The 13,150-nt window shown below is 40.7% G+C and overlaps 1 long non-coding RNA gene and 1 pseudogene across 7 annotated transcripts; one reads left to right on the forward strand and one right to left on the reverse strand.

Moving 5' to 3' along the window:
* Window positions 1-1,419: 1,419 nt before the first annotated feature.
* Window positions 1,420-10,958, forward strand: LOC124003890. Of its 7 annotated transcripts, none has more exons than XR_006833285.1 (8): window positions 1,420-1,544; window positions 3,775-3,844; window positions 6,820-6,922; window positions 8,556-8,694; window positions 8,872-9,158; window positions 9,794-9,871; window positions 10,449-10,561; window positions 10,655-10,958. It is a non-coding gene; the product is annotated as an uncharacterized LOC124003890 (long non-coding RNA). The 7 variants fall into 7 exon arrangements; XR_006833289.1 differs by lacking the exon at window positions 1,420-1,544 and adding an exon at window positions 2,213-2,536 and having other exon boundaries at window positions 8,534-8,694; XR_006833288.1 differs by lacking the exon at window positions 1,420-1,544 and adding an exon at window positions 2,213-2,536 and having other exon boundaries at window positions 9,749-9,871; window positions 10,330-10,561.
* LOC124003889 lies at window positions 10,765-12,813 on the reverse strand (annotated as a pseudogene).
* Window positions 12,814-13,150: the final 337 nt, after the last annotated feature.

The following is a 13,150-nucleotide window of genomic DNA, read 5'->3' on the forward strand; positions in this document are numbered from 1 at the left end:
CAGACCCTTTACTCAAATTGTATTTGTCACACTCGACGAATACAACAGGTAGACCTTACACTGAAATGCTTATTATTCTATAATGTAGAAAATATTAAAAATAAAGAAAAACCCTTGAATGAGTAGCTGTGTCCAAACTATTAACTGGTATGATCATATATTTAAAACCCATAAATGTGACAGACATTTTAAAATAAATGATTATATATTTTAATAACGTATATAAATCCCTCACCCATACAAAAAGTAATATTGTGGAAATGTATTTTCATCATGCAAAACGCACTTAGAACATGAGTTTTTTTGTTCAATGCATTTATTGATTTGAAAACTATTCCAGAATGTCGTATATTTAAAAACAATACACACGTAGAGATTCATTATTTTCTAATTGTATTTGGTGTTAGGTAACATAATCATTTTTTAAATGTAATATATTGTTATTTATATTTTATTGTAAGTGGAAAATTGTCCTCTGTATTGGTCATTGGGTTGTACATATAAAAAAAGTACATTACAGTCAGTGAGTTGGTGAAAAACATAGTTGCGGCATCCAGGTGCCCACGACAGAAGACACATAGTTGCGGCATCCAGGTTCCCACGACAGAAGACACATAGTTGCGGCATCCAGGTTCCCACGACAGAAGACACATAGTTGCGGCATCCAGGTGCAGAAGACCATACGACAGAAGACACATAGTTGCGGCATCCAGGTTCCCACGACAGAAGACACATAGTTGCGGCATCCAGGTTCCCACGACAGAAGACACATAGTTGCGGCATCCAGGTGCCCACGACAGAAGACACATAGTTGCGGCATCCAGGTGCCCACGACAGAAGACACATAGTTGCGGCATCCAGGTGCCCACGACAGAAGACACATAGTTGCGGCATCCAGGTGCCCACAACAGAAGACATTTCTTGACAAGCTCTTATTTTAAAAAATGTGCATTACTATAGCATTTTTGTATGTTCTCTATAGTTATGTACTTGAAAATGTATAAATGAACCAATTCGGCACATTTGGGCAAACTCCTGGCAGACTCCCATAGGGCAGCGCACAATTGGCCCAGTGTCCGCTGGGTTTGGCCGTGGCAGGCCATCATTGTAAATAACAATTTGTTGTTATCTGATTTGCCTAGCTAAATAAAGGTTAAATAAAAAAATCTATAAAAAAACTTATTACAAAATATTGCGATGTAATTATTCCCCGTGTCAGTCTGAAACTGTGCAGACACATTGCTGCCATCTTGTGGACAAAATCTAACTCAATATATGGCCTTTCTCTTTTTTTTGCATTTCAAAGATGTTGGAACAAAAACATTAAATGGAAAACACATTTTTTTGGTTTGTATTATATTTTAACTGATCTAATGTGTTATATTCTCCTACATTAATTTCACATTTCCACAAACTTCAAAGTGTTTCCTATCAAATGTCCTTCAGGTCCAGGTGTATTGATATATTATGCGTGTATTCACGTTTGGAACAGCACATTTCAAACCAATTTAAAAGGTTCTACTTAACATGGTTCGAGCACTAAGGTACGTTAGCTAGATTTAATTGTATGAACAGTTAACTTTAGTTCAAGGTCGATATAGTAGCTAAACGTTTTACCTTTAGATTGCCACAGGAAATGGCAGGATTGTAGCTCTAGTTTAGATCCATTTATTCTCAGTTGTGCCTTGCAAATGCTTCGCCAACTGATCTATTTTGTTCGCTACACTCGCATTAACATCTGCTAATCATGTGTATGTGACCAATACAATTTTATTTGTATTAATGTCGATATAAGCATTTCGCTACACCCGTAATAACGTCTGCTCTATGTGTGTGCGACCAATACAATTTGATTAGAATACAATGTAATTTGATTCGGAGTGGATTAAACTCGGATGGAAGGATTGCATTGTTTGACCTGGCTGAAATGTGACGATTTTTGCTCTTGCTCCACTCAGAACAGTATGACAAAGATGACCCTGAAGCGTACGAAGACATGTCTGTCCTAGATAAGATACAATATGTTATCTGTAGATGTAATGGAGATGCCTGTGTGAACAGAATTATGATTACTTTCATATCATAGCCATCAACATCTGCACAAAGTTGATTGTCAACAATGATTATATGGAGAGGAGTGTGTCCTTTACTTGACCGATAGGTGTCATTGTTGCTTTAGACCAGTGGTCACCAACCGGTCCGTCGCAATCAACTGGTCGATCTTCAAGTCTTTCCGAGTCGATCACCAAACATTTCTGTAGAAAAGCCAAAGGCTTTTGCGCTCGTATTTGTATGCTATTCGTGTTGCGCTGTTGGATTCTGCACTTGATTCAGAAGCCCTGCACACCGGGTATGGCAAAGTGTTCCCATCTTAAACCATTTAATTTGTCTGCGAAGACTAATTCTGCCTGCAGGCGGACGGAGAGATCTGTGGCTAAATCGAGTTCGCCTACTGTGCTAGCCAATCGGATAGCTCAAGTCACCGTTCCTACAGTTTCCAATACCTCCGCCACAGAAAAGTTTGATACTAGACCAGGTGAGATTTCACAACTTTTAAAACCATGACCAGAGAGACTGTCAAAAAATACATCCAAGAGCTGCTGTTTTTACGAGTGAGTTCATTTCTTAAGTTTTTATTCTACACTGTTAACTGTTTTTATTGAACACTTACAAAACACAAAATGCCCTATTAGATAGTCCTTCGTTTTTATTATTATTAGAATCTCATCCTGTGTGACTCAGTTGGTAGAGTATGGCGCTTGCAACGCCAGGGTTCGATTTCCACAGGGGACCAATATGAGAAACTGTATGAACTCACTACTGTAAGTCGATTAATATACAAGTGTCTGCTAAATGAATGAAATGAATGTCTAAATTTAATATTGAGGAATATTTCACTATCTTATATTAGGTCATAAGAACAACATGAATTTGTGCAGTGCAACTCAAGTTTTGGCATCAGTGTTACTGGATGAAAGGAATGATAGAGCAGGGACAGTGAGAGATGGACCCTCTACTGCTCTCTCCGTTCAGACTTTCGGACTTCAGTGCGTTCAAGACAACTGGGAACTCTGGGGAAGAAGAAAGAGAAATTGTTTTAAATGGTTATCCAACACGGAATTCGAAGGTGGAAACTCTGGCCTCTTTCTAGAGCTAAGACTTTCAGACTTAAAAAATGACTGACATCATGATTTGGCAGCATTTATTTAACTGGGATTCCCAGTTGTCTTGAAAACACCATGGCCATCAGATGCATCAGTCCAGTAAAATAAAAAAGCAACTTATTTCAATTTCTGCTCAGCTGTGCCTTGCAATTGCTCCACCAACTGATCTATTTTGCTGGAGTCAAAGCTCGAGTTTTGAAATCTAATATGGTCTGAGAACAATATTGGCGTTATAGGCATATAGCCAATATGCTGTGGAAATGTAGGCTATTAGGCCTACTGCACAAACCGTATTTCTACAACTGTTTTATTCATTTAATCAATTTAAAAAACAATCTGAACAGCAGATCTCAGCTTGCTTTTTGATTGCGAAAGGGATCTTGACTCAAAAAAGGTTGGTGACCACTGCTTTAGACCAATTTCAAGTTGACATTCAATCTCCTCTCAATTTACAATCTTTTCAAAAGAGGTCCTCACAGTATATGAAGGACAAGTTTGAGTCCCATGATGCCAAAATCTCGGTGCGTCTATTTGCATAGTTAAACTTCTTTGCTGAAATCTTTGAGCCCTACTCAGTGAGTCTTATTGTTGTTTCTCTTTGCCACTATAGAAACTCACTATAGAAACTCATGTCATGTGGTGTTCGGATGGACAGTGACCAGGAAGGTGGTGTTGAAGAGGTGAGTCAACTGCAAGTAAAGAGTATGAGTCATTAGCAGCAAAACGGACAATACGGTGCAGAGCGTTCGATTTGGCTGCCAGGGGGCAAGGAGTCCCCCAGCTCTGCTAAAACCATTGAGAACTACAGCCTGTTTTCAAGGGATTGTTAAATAAATGTAAACTATTTTGTTTTTATATCACCACATCTTGAAGAGCATAGTTAGAACTACACATTTCTGATTATTGCCCATTTAGCACTATCATCATAGTTATACAACAAGTAATTGCATGCTTTTCAGGATCAGTAAACATCAATTGATCATTTATTTTCATATACAGTGCGGCAAAAAAAGTATTTAGTCAGCCACCAATTGTGCAAGTTCTCCCACTTAAAAAGATGAGGCCTGTAACTTTCATCATAGGTTCACTTCAACTATGACAGACAAATTGAGAAAAAAAATCCAGAAAATTCCATTGTAGGATTTTTAATGAATTTATTTGCAAATGATGGTGGAAAACTTTTGATGTTGACCAAATACTTATTTATCTCAATACTGTTATATACCCTTTGTTGACAATGACAGAGGTCAAACATTTTCTGTAAGTCTTCACAAGGTTTTCACACACTGTTGCTGGTATTTTGGCCCATTCCTCCATGCAGATCTCCTCTAGAGCAGTGATGTTTTGGGGCTGTTGCTGGGCAACACGGACTTTCAACTCCCTCCAAAGATTTTCTATGGGGTTGAGATCTGGAGACTGGCTAGGCCACTCCAGGACCTTGAAATGCTTCTAATGAAGCCACTCCTTCGTTGCCCGGGTGGTGTGTTTGGGATCATTGTCATGCTGAAAGACCCAGCCATGTTTCATCTTCAATGCCCTTGCTGATGGAAGGAGGTTTTCACACAAAATCTCACGATACATGGCCCCATTCATTCTGCAGAAAAACAGCCCCAAAGCATGATGTTTCCACCCCCATGCTTCACAGTAGGTATGGTGTTCTTTGGATGCAACTCAGCATTCTTTGTCCTCCAAACACGACGAGTTGAGTTTTTACCAAAAAGTTATATTTTGGTTTCATCTGACCATATGACATTCTCCCATATGACATTCTCCCAATCTTCAGACGGGCCTGGACATGTACTGGCTTAAGCAGGGGGACACGTCTGGCACTGCAGGATTTGAGTCCCTGGTGGCGTAGTGTGTTACTGATGGTAGGCTTTGTTACTTTGGTCCCAGCTCTCTGCAGGTCATTCACTAGGTCCCCCCGTGTGGTTCTGGGATTTTTGCTCACCGTTCTTGTGATCATTTTGACTCCACGGGGTGAGATCTTGCGTGGAGCCCCGGATCGAGGGAGATTATCAGTGGTCTTGTATGTCTTCCATTTCCTAATAATTGCTCCCACAGTTGATTTCTTCAAACCAAGCTGCTTACCTATTGCAGATTCTTCTTCCCAGCCTGGTGCAGGTCTACAATTTTGTTTCTGGGGTCCTTTGACAGCTCTTTGGTCTTGGCCATAGTGGAGTTTGGAGTGTGACTGTTTGAGGTTGTGGACACGTGTCTTTTATACTGATAACAAGTTCAAACAGGTACCATTAATACAGGTAACGAGTGGAGGACAGAGGAGCCTCTTAAAGAAGAAGTTACAGGTCTGTGAGAGCCAGAAATCTTGCTTGTTTGTAGGTGACCAAATACTTATTTTCCACCATAATTTGCAAATAGATTCATTAAAAATCCTACAATGTGATTTTCTGGATTTTTTTTCTCTTAATGTCTGTCATAGTTGAAGTGAACCTATGATGAAAATTACAGGCCTCATCTTAAGTGGGAGAACTTGCACAATGGGTGGCTGACTAAATAGTGTTTTGCCCCACTGTACGTGAGGTTAGCCTATATATTTGTCACCTGTCACTAAATTAAGCATGCTTCATCAGAGATTAAGCTTTAATCTCAAGTCTTCGTCATGGTAAAGTTGTCAGTTGGACTACTGTCATCACCACTAGATGGCAAGTAAATCAAATACATAGCCATCTAGTTCATCCCCTGAAAGATTGATTGTTAACTAGCCATTGATGTGATCTGTTATTAGCTAGCTAGCCAATTTGACGTGGTCCATCAATCATAATTGATATAGTGCTGACATCAACATTTATGAAATAACACAAGGCATGTTAAACAAATCAAAATATATTTTAGATTATTTAAAGTAGCCACCCTTTGCCTTGATGACAGCTTTGCACACTTGTCATTCTCTCAACCAGCTTTACCAGGAATGCTTTTTCAACCGTCTTGAATGAGTTCCCACATATGCTGAGAACTTGTTGGCTTCTTTTCCTTCACTCTGCGGTCCAACTCATCCCAAACCATCTCAATTGGGTTGAGGTCCGGTGATTGTGGAGGCCATGTCATCTGATGCAGCACTCAATCACTCTCCTTCTTACACAGCCTGGAGGTGTGTTGGGTCATTGTCCTGTTGAAAAACAAATGATAGTCCCACTAAGCGCAAACCAGATGGGATGGCGTATCGCTGCAGAATGCTGTGGTAGCCATGCTGGTTAAGTGTGCCTTAAAATTTAAATAAACCACAAACATTGTCACCAGCAAAGCAGCCCCACACCATCACACCTCTCCATGCTTCAAGGTGGGAACCACATCATCCATTCACCTACTCTGCGTCTCACAAAGATACAGAGGTTGGAACCAAAAATCAGACCAAATGACAGATTTCCACCGGTCTAATGTCCATTGCTTGACATCTTAAATATGGTCTGTTCTCTCCAATGACATGGCATGGGGAAACAGATGTTTTCTGATTATGTGGGAAGTGAGTATTTTCCATTTAGTCAATTCATACTATTGAGACCATTACCTGTATTCTACTATGATTCCCAGTGAGTTGAATTTTGAACCTGTCTGGAGAATAGAGGTCATAGTCTGGTATAGAGGTCATAGATGAAGGCTGTTTCCTTGAAACCACTAAACTACTTTGTTGTTGCAGAGGGAAAATCTCAGCAAGAAGTGGAGGCAGAGGATGAAGAAGCTAAGAATATTCAGAGACTATTTGCTGTCTATCATAGGAGGACTATGATCTAAACCTTCAGGTATACATGATCAGCAATTCAGTATACAGTTGAAGTCTGAAGTTTACATACACCTTAACCAATACATTTAAACTCAGTTTTTCACAATTCCTGACGTTTAATCCTAGTAAAAATTATCTGTTTTAGGTCAGTTAAGATCGCCACTTTATTTTAAGAAAGTGAAATGTCAGATTAATAGTGGAGTGATTTTATATCAGCTTTTATTTCTTTCATCACATTCCCAGTGGGTCAGAAGTTTACATACACTCAATTAGTATTTGATATTATTGCCTTTAAATTGTTTAACTTGGGTAAAACATGTCGGGTTGCCTTCCACAAGCTTCCCATAATTTGGGTGTATTTTGGCCCATTCCGTCTGACAGAGCTGGTGTAACTGAGTCTGGTCAGGGCTTTGTGATGGCCACTCCAGTTACCTTGACTTTGTTGTCCTTGAGTCATTTTGCCACAACTTTGGAAGTATGCTTGGGGTCATTGTCCATTTGGAAGACCCATTTGCGACCAAACTTTAACTGATGTCTTGATGTTGCTTCAATATATCCACATAATTTTTCTTCATCATGATACCATCTATTTTGTGAAGTGCACCAGTCCCTCTTGCAGCAAAGCACCCACACAACATGATGGTGCCACCCCCTTGCCTCAAGGTTGGGATGGTGTTCTTTGGCTTGCAAGCATCCCCCTTTTTCCTCTAAACATAACGATGGTCATTAAGGCAAAACAGTTGTATTTTTGTCTCATCAGACCAGAGGACGTTTCTCAAAAAAGTACGATCTTTGTCCCCATGTGCAGTTGCAAACCGTAGTCTGGCTTTTTTAAATGGCGGTTTTGAAGCAGTGGCTTCTTCCTTCCTGAGCAGCCTTTCAGGTTATGTCGATATAGGACTCATTTCACTGTGGATATAACTACTTATGTACCTGTTTCCTCCAGCATCTTCACAGGGTTCTTTGCCGTTGTTCTGGGATTGATTAGATTTTTTCGCACCAAGGTATGTTCATCTCTAGGAGACAGAATTTGTCTCCTTCCTGAGCGGTATGACGGCTGCGTGGTCCCGTGTTTATACTTTCGTACTATTGTTTGTACAGATGAACGTGGTACCTTCAGGTGTTTGGAAGTTGCTCCCAAGGATGAACTAGACTTATTTTTCTGAGGTCTTGTCTGATTTCTTTTGATGTTCCCATGATGTCAAGCAAATAGGCACTGCGGTTGAAGGTAAGGCCTTGAAATACATCCACAGGTACCTCCAATTGACTCTGGCTAATTGACATCATTTATCAGAAGCTTGTAAAGCCATGACATTTTCTGGAATTTTCCAAGCTGTTTAAAGGTACAGTCAACTTAGTGTATGTAAACTTCTGACCCACTGGAATTGTGATACAGTGAAATAATCTGTCTGTAAACAATTGTTGGAAAAATTACTTGGGTCATGCACAAAGTACATGTCCTAACCGACTTGCCTAACCTATAGTTTGTTAACAAGAAATTTGTGGAGTGGTTGAAAAACGAGGTTTAATGACTCCAACCTAAGTGGATGTAAACCTCCGACTTCAACTGTACATACTTGAGCCTCTAGCTCTATCAAAGCAAGAAACAGCATTTCACTGTTGTCCTCAGTGTCTTTCTATCTCTGTCTAAGAGTTTGCTGTAGAGAATGGTGTGGAGAGGAGGGAGAGGATTGTTAAGGACCTGAAGCAGATGTCCCAGAAGGAGAGAATTAGCTGCTGGGGAAGGAATCACCAGAGCTATCGGAGCTCATTCAGGACGTGAAGTCCAAGGTATGATAAACACAACATCACTACTACTGTATGTTCAGCAGAAAAAGAAACGGACAGTGTAAACCACAATGTTGTTGAACCTGTAATAAGAGTTACAGTATGTTGGTGTTACAGTTACTAATGGTGTTGAGTGGTAATGTCGTACTGTTTGCCGATGGTGTTTTGTGCACTTGGCAGAGCTGAACGATGAGCTACAGGCCCTTTTGGAAATGGTCAAAGATGGACGCATCCCACCGGGAAAGGGTGCCAACTACCTCAAGACTAAACAGCAGCTTTATCTAAATTAAGTATATATTTGATTTGCAACATAAATTGCATAAACAATGCCATTGAGAATGGACTCACTTATTGTTGTTTCTCTCCTGAGTTACTGCACAAACATCAGTTTCTACCTCATCCTGAAGGCAAAGCATATTCCCGCACACAACCACCCAGTGATTGAAAGACTGCTTATCTACAGGAATGTGAGTAGATGCATTGTCATTTTGCTTATGATTGATAAAATGTTAAGGCCTATATCAATGTTTCTTGGTCGCATACACAGATTTGCAGGTGCAGTGTTTCTAGCTTCCACAGTACAGGAATACCTAGCAATAAAAAAAACTATACACATAATCCAGATTCATATTATATCAGAACAAGCAATGCCATAGACTGAAATATAAATACTGTGGCCAGTTTATTAGATACACCCATCTAGTACTGGGTCGGACCAAGCGGTGCCTCCAGAACAACCTGAATTCTCAGTGGCATGGAAACATGTTCAATTGGTATCAAGGGACCTACATATTTCCCACACTACCGCCACCAGCCTGTACGATTCTTGCCATTCTCCTTCGACCTCTCATCAGCGAGCTGTTTTCGCACACACGACTGCCACTGGCCAGATGTTTTTGTGTTTGCTGCACCATTTTTGTGAACAGGGTGGTGTACCTAATAAACTGGCAGTTGAGTGTATATACATGGAATGTAGTCAACATATACAGTGCTTGTCATATAGTTAGTATGTCAGATTGTGTCCTATAATAATTGGGTCCTCTGACTGTCCCTGCAGCTGATAAATGACATGGGTGAGGTAGATGCTTGGCTTGCCCCACAGCTGCGCCAGTTGCTCTCTGCAGGCCAGAATGAGATGGCTGCTATGAAGCCAGGGACTAGCAAGATCACCAACCACAAGGTGAGAAATGAGTATGATGTTGATCCATTGGGTGATGTTGCCATACTTCAGGATTTTGGCAATGAGGCCCTTTATCTACTTCAGTCAGATGAACTCATGTTTACCATTTTTGTGTCTGAGTGCAGTTTGAGTTAAGTTGCTAACCAGTGTTAGCACAATGACTGGAAGTCTTGAGTATCTGTTAGTGTGCTAGTAGATACCCATGGACTTAATTGTGCTAATGCTTGTTAGCAGTGGCTCATGGAACCACCTAACTTCCTTCATACTGTACACTGAGACATACAAATGCTATCTATGATTTAATTTGACTCTGGGGAAGTAGATAAATGGTCTCATTGCCAAAATCCCAAAGTATCCCTTTAAAGGTATACTCAGCAATATGATGAAGATGCACAAAGTAAGCATTGAAGCGTGCGGCTAAACTTCTCAGCTGTTTTGGTCCTATTGCTACCACACAGACCCATGCGCCGATACTGTGTGAGAGGGATATCACACTCATCGCAATATCTGAAGTGCTGCTCTTGGCAATGTAAGTTTGGAGTCTACATCTAAGCTGGATTGGTACCTATGTTGTCAGATGTCTGAAGAGGCTGGGTCTGAACCATCATACTCTGACTTGGATGAAGAGGCTGCCCTGCACTTCTACAGAGGAATGGAGAGGCTGAAACTGAATAGGACCTACAGGCTGAGGTGAAGGGCGAGTGTTACCAGGTACATTTACTCAAGTTCAGAGTAGGAATGAGATGGGCAGGGCTTGATGGGAGGTCTATTTCTTCGTTGCAGATGAAGAGTTGGATCCAGATACTAAGAGATGCATTACCCACCAGTTACAGTGTCTCACCCTCTTGAGTATTGTCCTTTAAACATTTAGAAATTAGTCACACACACAAGTATACAGCAGTAATTATTTATTGTACAGCTTAGCCTTCATTTACCATATTTACTTGTTACCATGTCTCTTGTTTCCATACTCATTGTACAAAGCACAATATTAAAACATTTTCACCCAGTACTTCAAATCATGATTCATCAGATTATTAGAGTACTTTATATGTTAGAGTATTCCCTTCCCGGTTTTGTACATGCTGCTCGATCCTTTCCACTAATGGCCAAGAACCAAGGGTTTACACCGAAGAGGAAGAAGACTGACCGCAATCCCAGAGTCAAACAGAGAGAATTTCAGACGAGCCAAGATCCGCATAAAGGGACCAGTTTGTAGACTACATTTGAAACTTGAAGTTGCAGTGTATAAAATGTATACAAATCCAATGTATGAGAAGTGTTTTACAGGCATTACTTACACCTCCTGCAGGCACATCTGAGAGATGTACTACAAAGCAGAACCAATGAGTTAGCCAGTTTACTTTGATTAACAACCAGAAATAACTGTTGATTTTCTGAATAATTTAGAAAAATAAACTTAGGTTGAGTTAATTAGACCATAGCCCATTTCAAGATTAGTTATTTATTAGCCAGATAACTTGCCTCAATATTCTGAACTAACTCCTTGATCCTGCTTTGTAGTGTGTATGCTGATATGATATACAGTATTTGATAGCAAAATTGACAACTTGTATAATTTAACTATTGTCAATTATGGATAAAATTGAATTCCAAGTGTATTTTTGAAAAAACCTACATTAAAATCTTGAATGTATTCCAGGTTCGTGAAGTCTGTTGTGAGGAGACAAGATACAGTGGAGAGCTGTGCTGGACTTAGTGTCAAACTCAAATAACCAACCAAACAGTTTCCACACATTTGCAAGTAAATTAGACAAACACTGATAGCTAGCTGTATGGTGTGTCATGCCTTCAAGGACGACTGTTGCCAGTTTCCTCTGGAGTAGATTTGTGATTTGTCCAGCACATAAAATACCAACATACAGTTAAGGTTTAATGTTCCGAGTCTGTTACTTCACTGATGTACTGTCTGTGATATTACTCTGACAAACTGCTATGAGGTGAAGTCAATTCATTGGTTGGCATTATCATTCCACAACCAATATGTTGTAATCTGCCTTGTGACATAAGATGGTATGATACTTAAAGTTAAGGTGATCAAGGATTGTTTTTCTGTGATTATGTAAATATTTGATTTTAACGGCAGAGTGTGTACTGAAACCTGCACATGAATGTCTGATCTAGGACGGTGAAAGCCCTGCAAGATAAAATAAAGATCCAAACTAGACAAGCATGAATTAAGATTTCAGAAGAAGAAAGTAGAGCTAGTGCCCTGCACGTCACGTTAGTGTGTTTCATCGGACCACCAACGCCAGCCCTCCCAGTAAGCAGCACAGTTTACTGGAGTGTATTCATTAGTCAGATTCCGTGAGAAGCGATCTTACTCTAGGAAGCAAACATATCAAACGGGGATGGATGTCCATGAATTTGTCCAGTTGTTATGCAACAAAAATAAGTTACGTTTTCTTTTGGAGTGAAGTTTCCATTGCAACTAATGAAAACACCTCTGGGGTCTCAGTCTTGTTGGGTTATGATTTGGCCGTGAGCTCTGGTCAGGTTACTGACAATACTGTCCTCGATCTCTGCTTGCTTCCTCATCCGTAAGTACTAGCTTGGCCTGAGTGTACACTACATAACCTCGTCTGGTGTCCAGTACGCTGGCCACCACAGCCTGTTGTCCAGTGCCCGCCGGAACTCTGTCCAGCAGGATGGACGGGTCCATCTCCAGCTTGAAGGAAATCCCAAATGCCTGTGTAGCCCAGTCCACCAGCGGCGACAACATCTTGGGGACCATCTTCATACTGATCTATAGGACAGAAGAGGCTTGGCTTACAGTGGATCAATGATAATGAGCATGTGCTTTTGTATTTGATGGCCTTCTTTACTCACCTGAAGTGGTCCATTGGAGGACTGGATTTGTGCTCTGGCATTTCTGATGCTGGAATGTAAAAATCTGACACTGCTGCAGCCAAATAAAACATGGCCCTGGACCCTGAGAGGAGAGTGAACATTGAGTGCATGTTTAATATACCAGCACATGCATGTACTGTACACCCCTATAAGCCCTGCTACTACTTCTAGTTGAGTGTCAGTACCTACCTATGGGTCTGAGCTTTGAGGTGGTGCAGGAACTCCACAGGCAGAAGAAGCCGTGCCTCTTTTTAACGCATCAGGACTTTGCCAATGTTGGGAAGTGCCTGCTGGTTGACCATGACTTGGCCACAGCCAGAACCCTCCTCTATTGTCCAGCAGCAGGCTGTCCGGCAGATTAATCCCAGAGTGAAGGGATATAAGGAGCGGTGTCTGTGCAGGAAGATC

This window comes from Oncorhynchus gorbuscha, linkage group LG18 (assembly GCF_021184085.1).
Source record: "Oncorhynchus gorbuscha isolate QuinsamMale2020 ecotype Even-year linkage group LG18, OgorEven_v1.0, whole genome shotgun sequence".
NCBI lineage: Eukaryota > Metazoa > Chordata > Actinopteri > Salmoniformes > Salmonidae > Oncorhynchus > Oncorhynchus gorbuscha.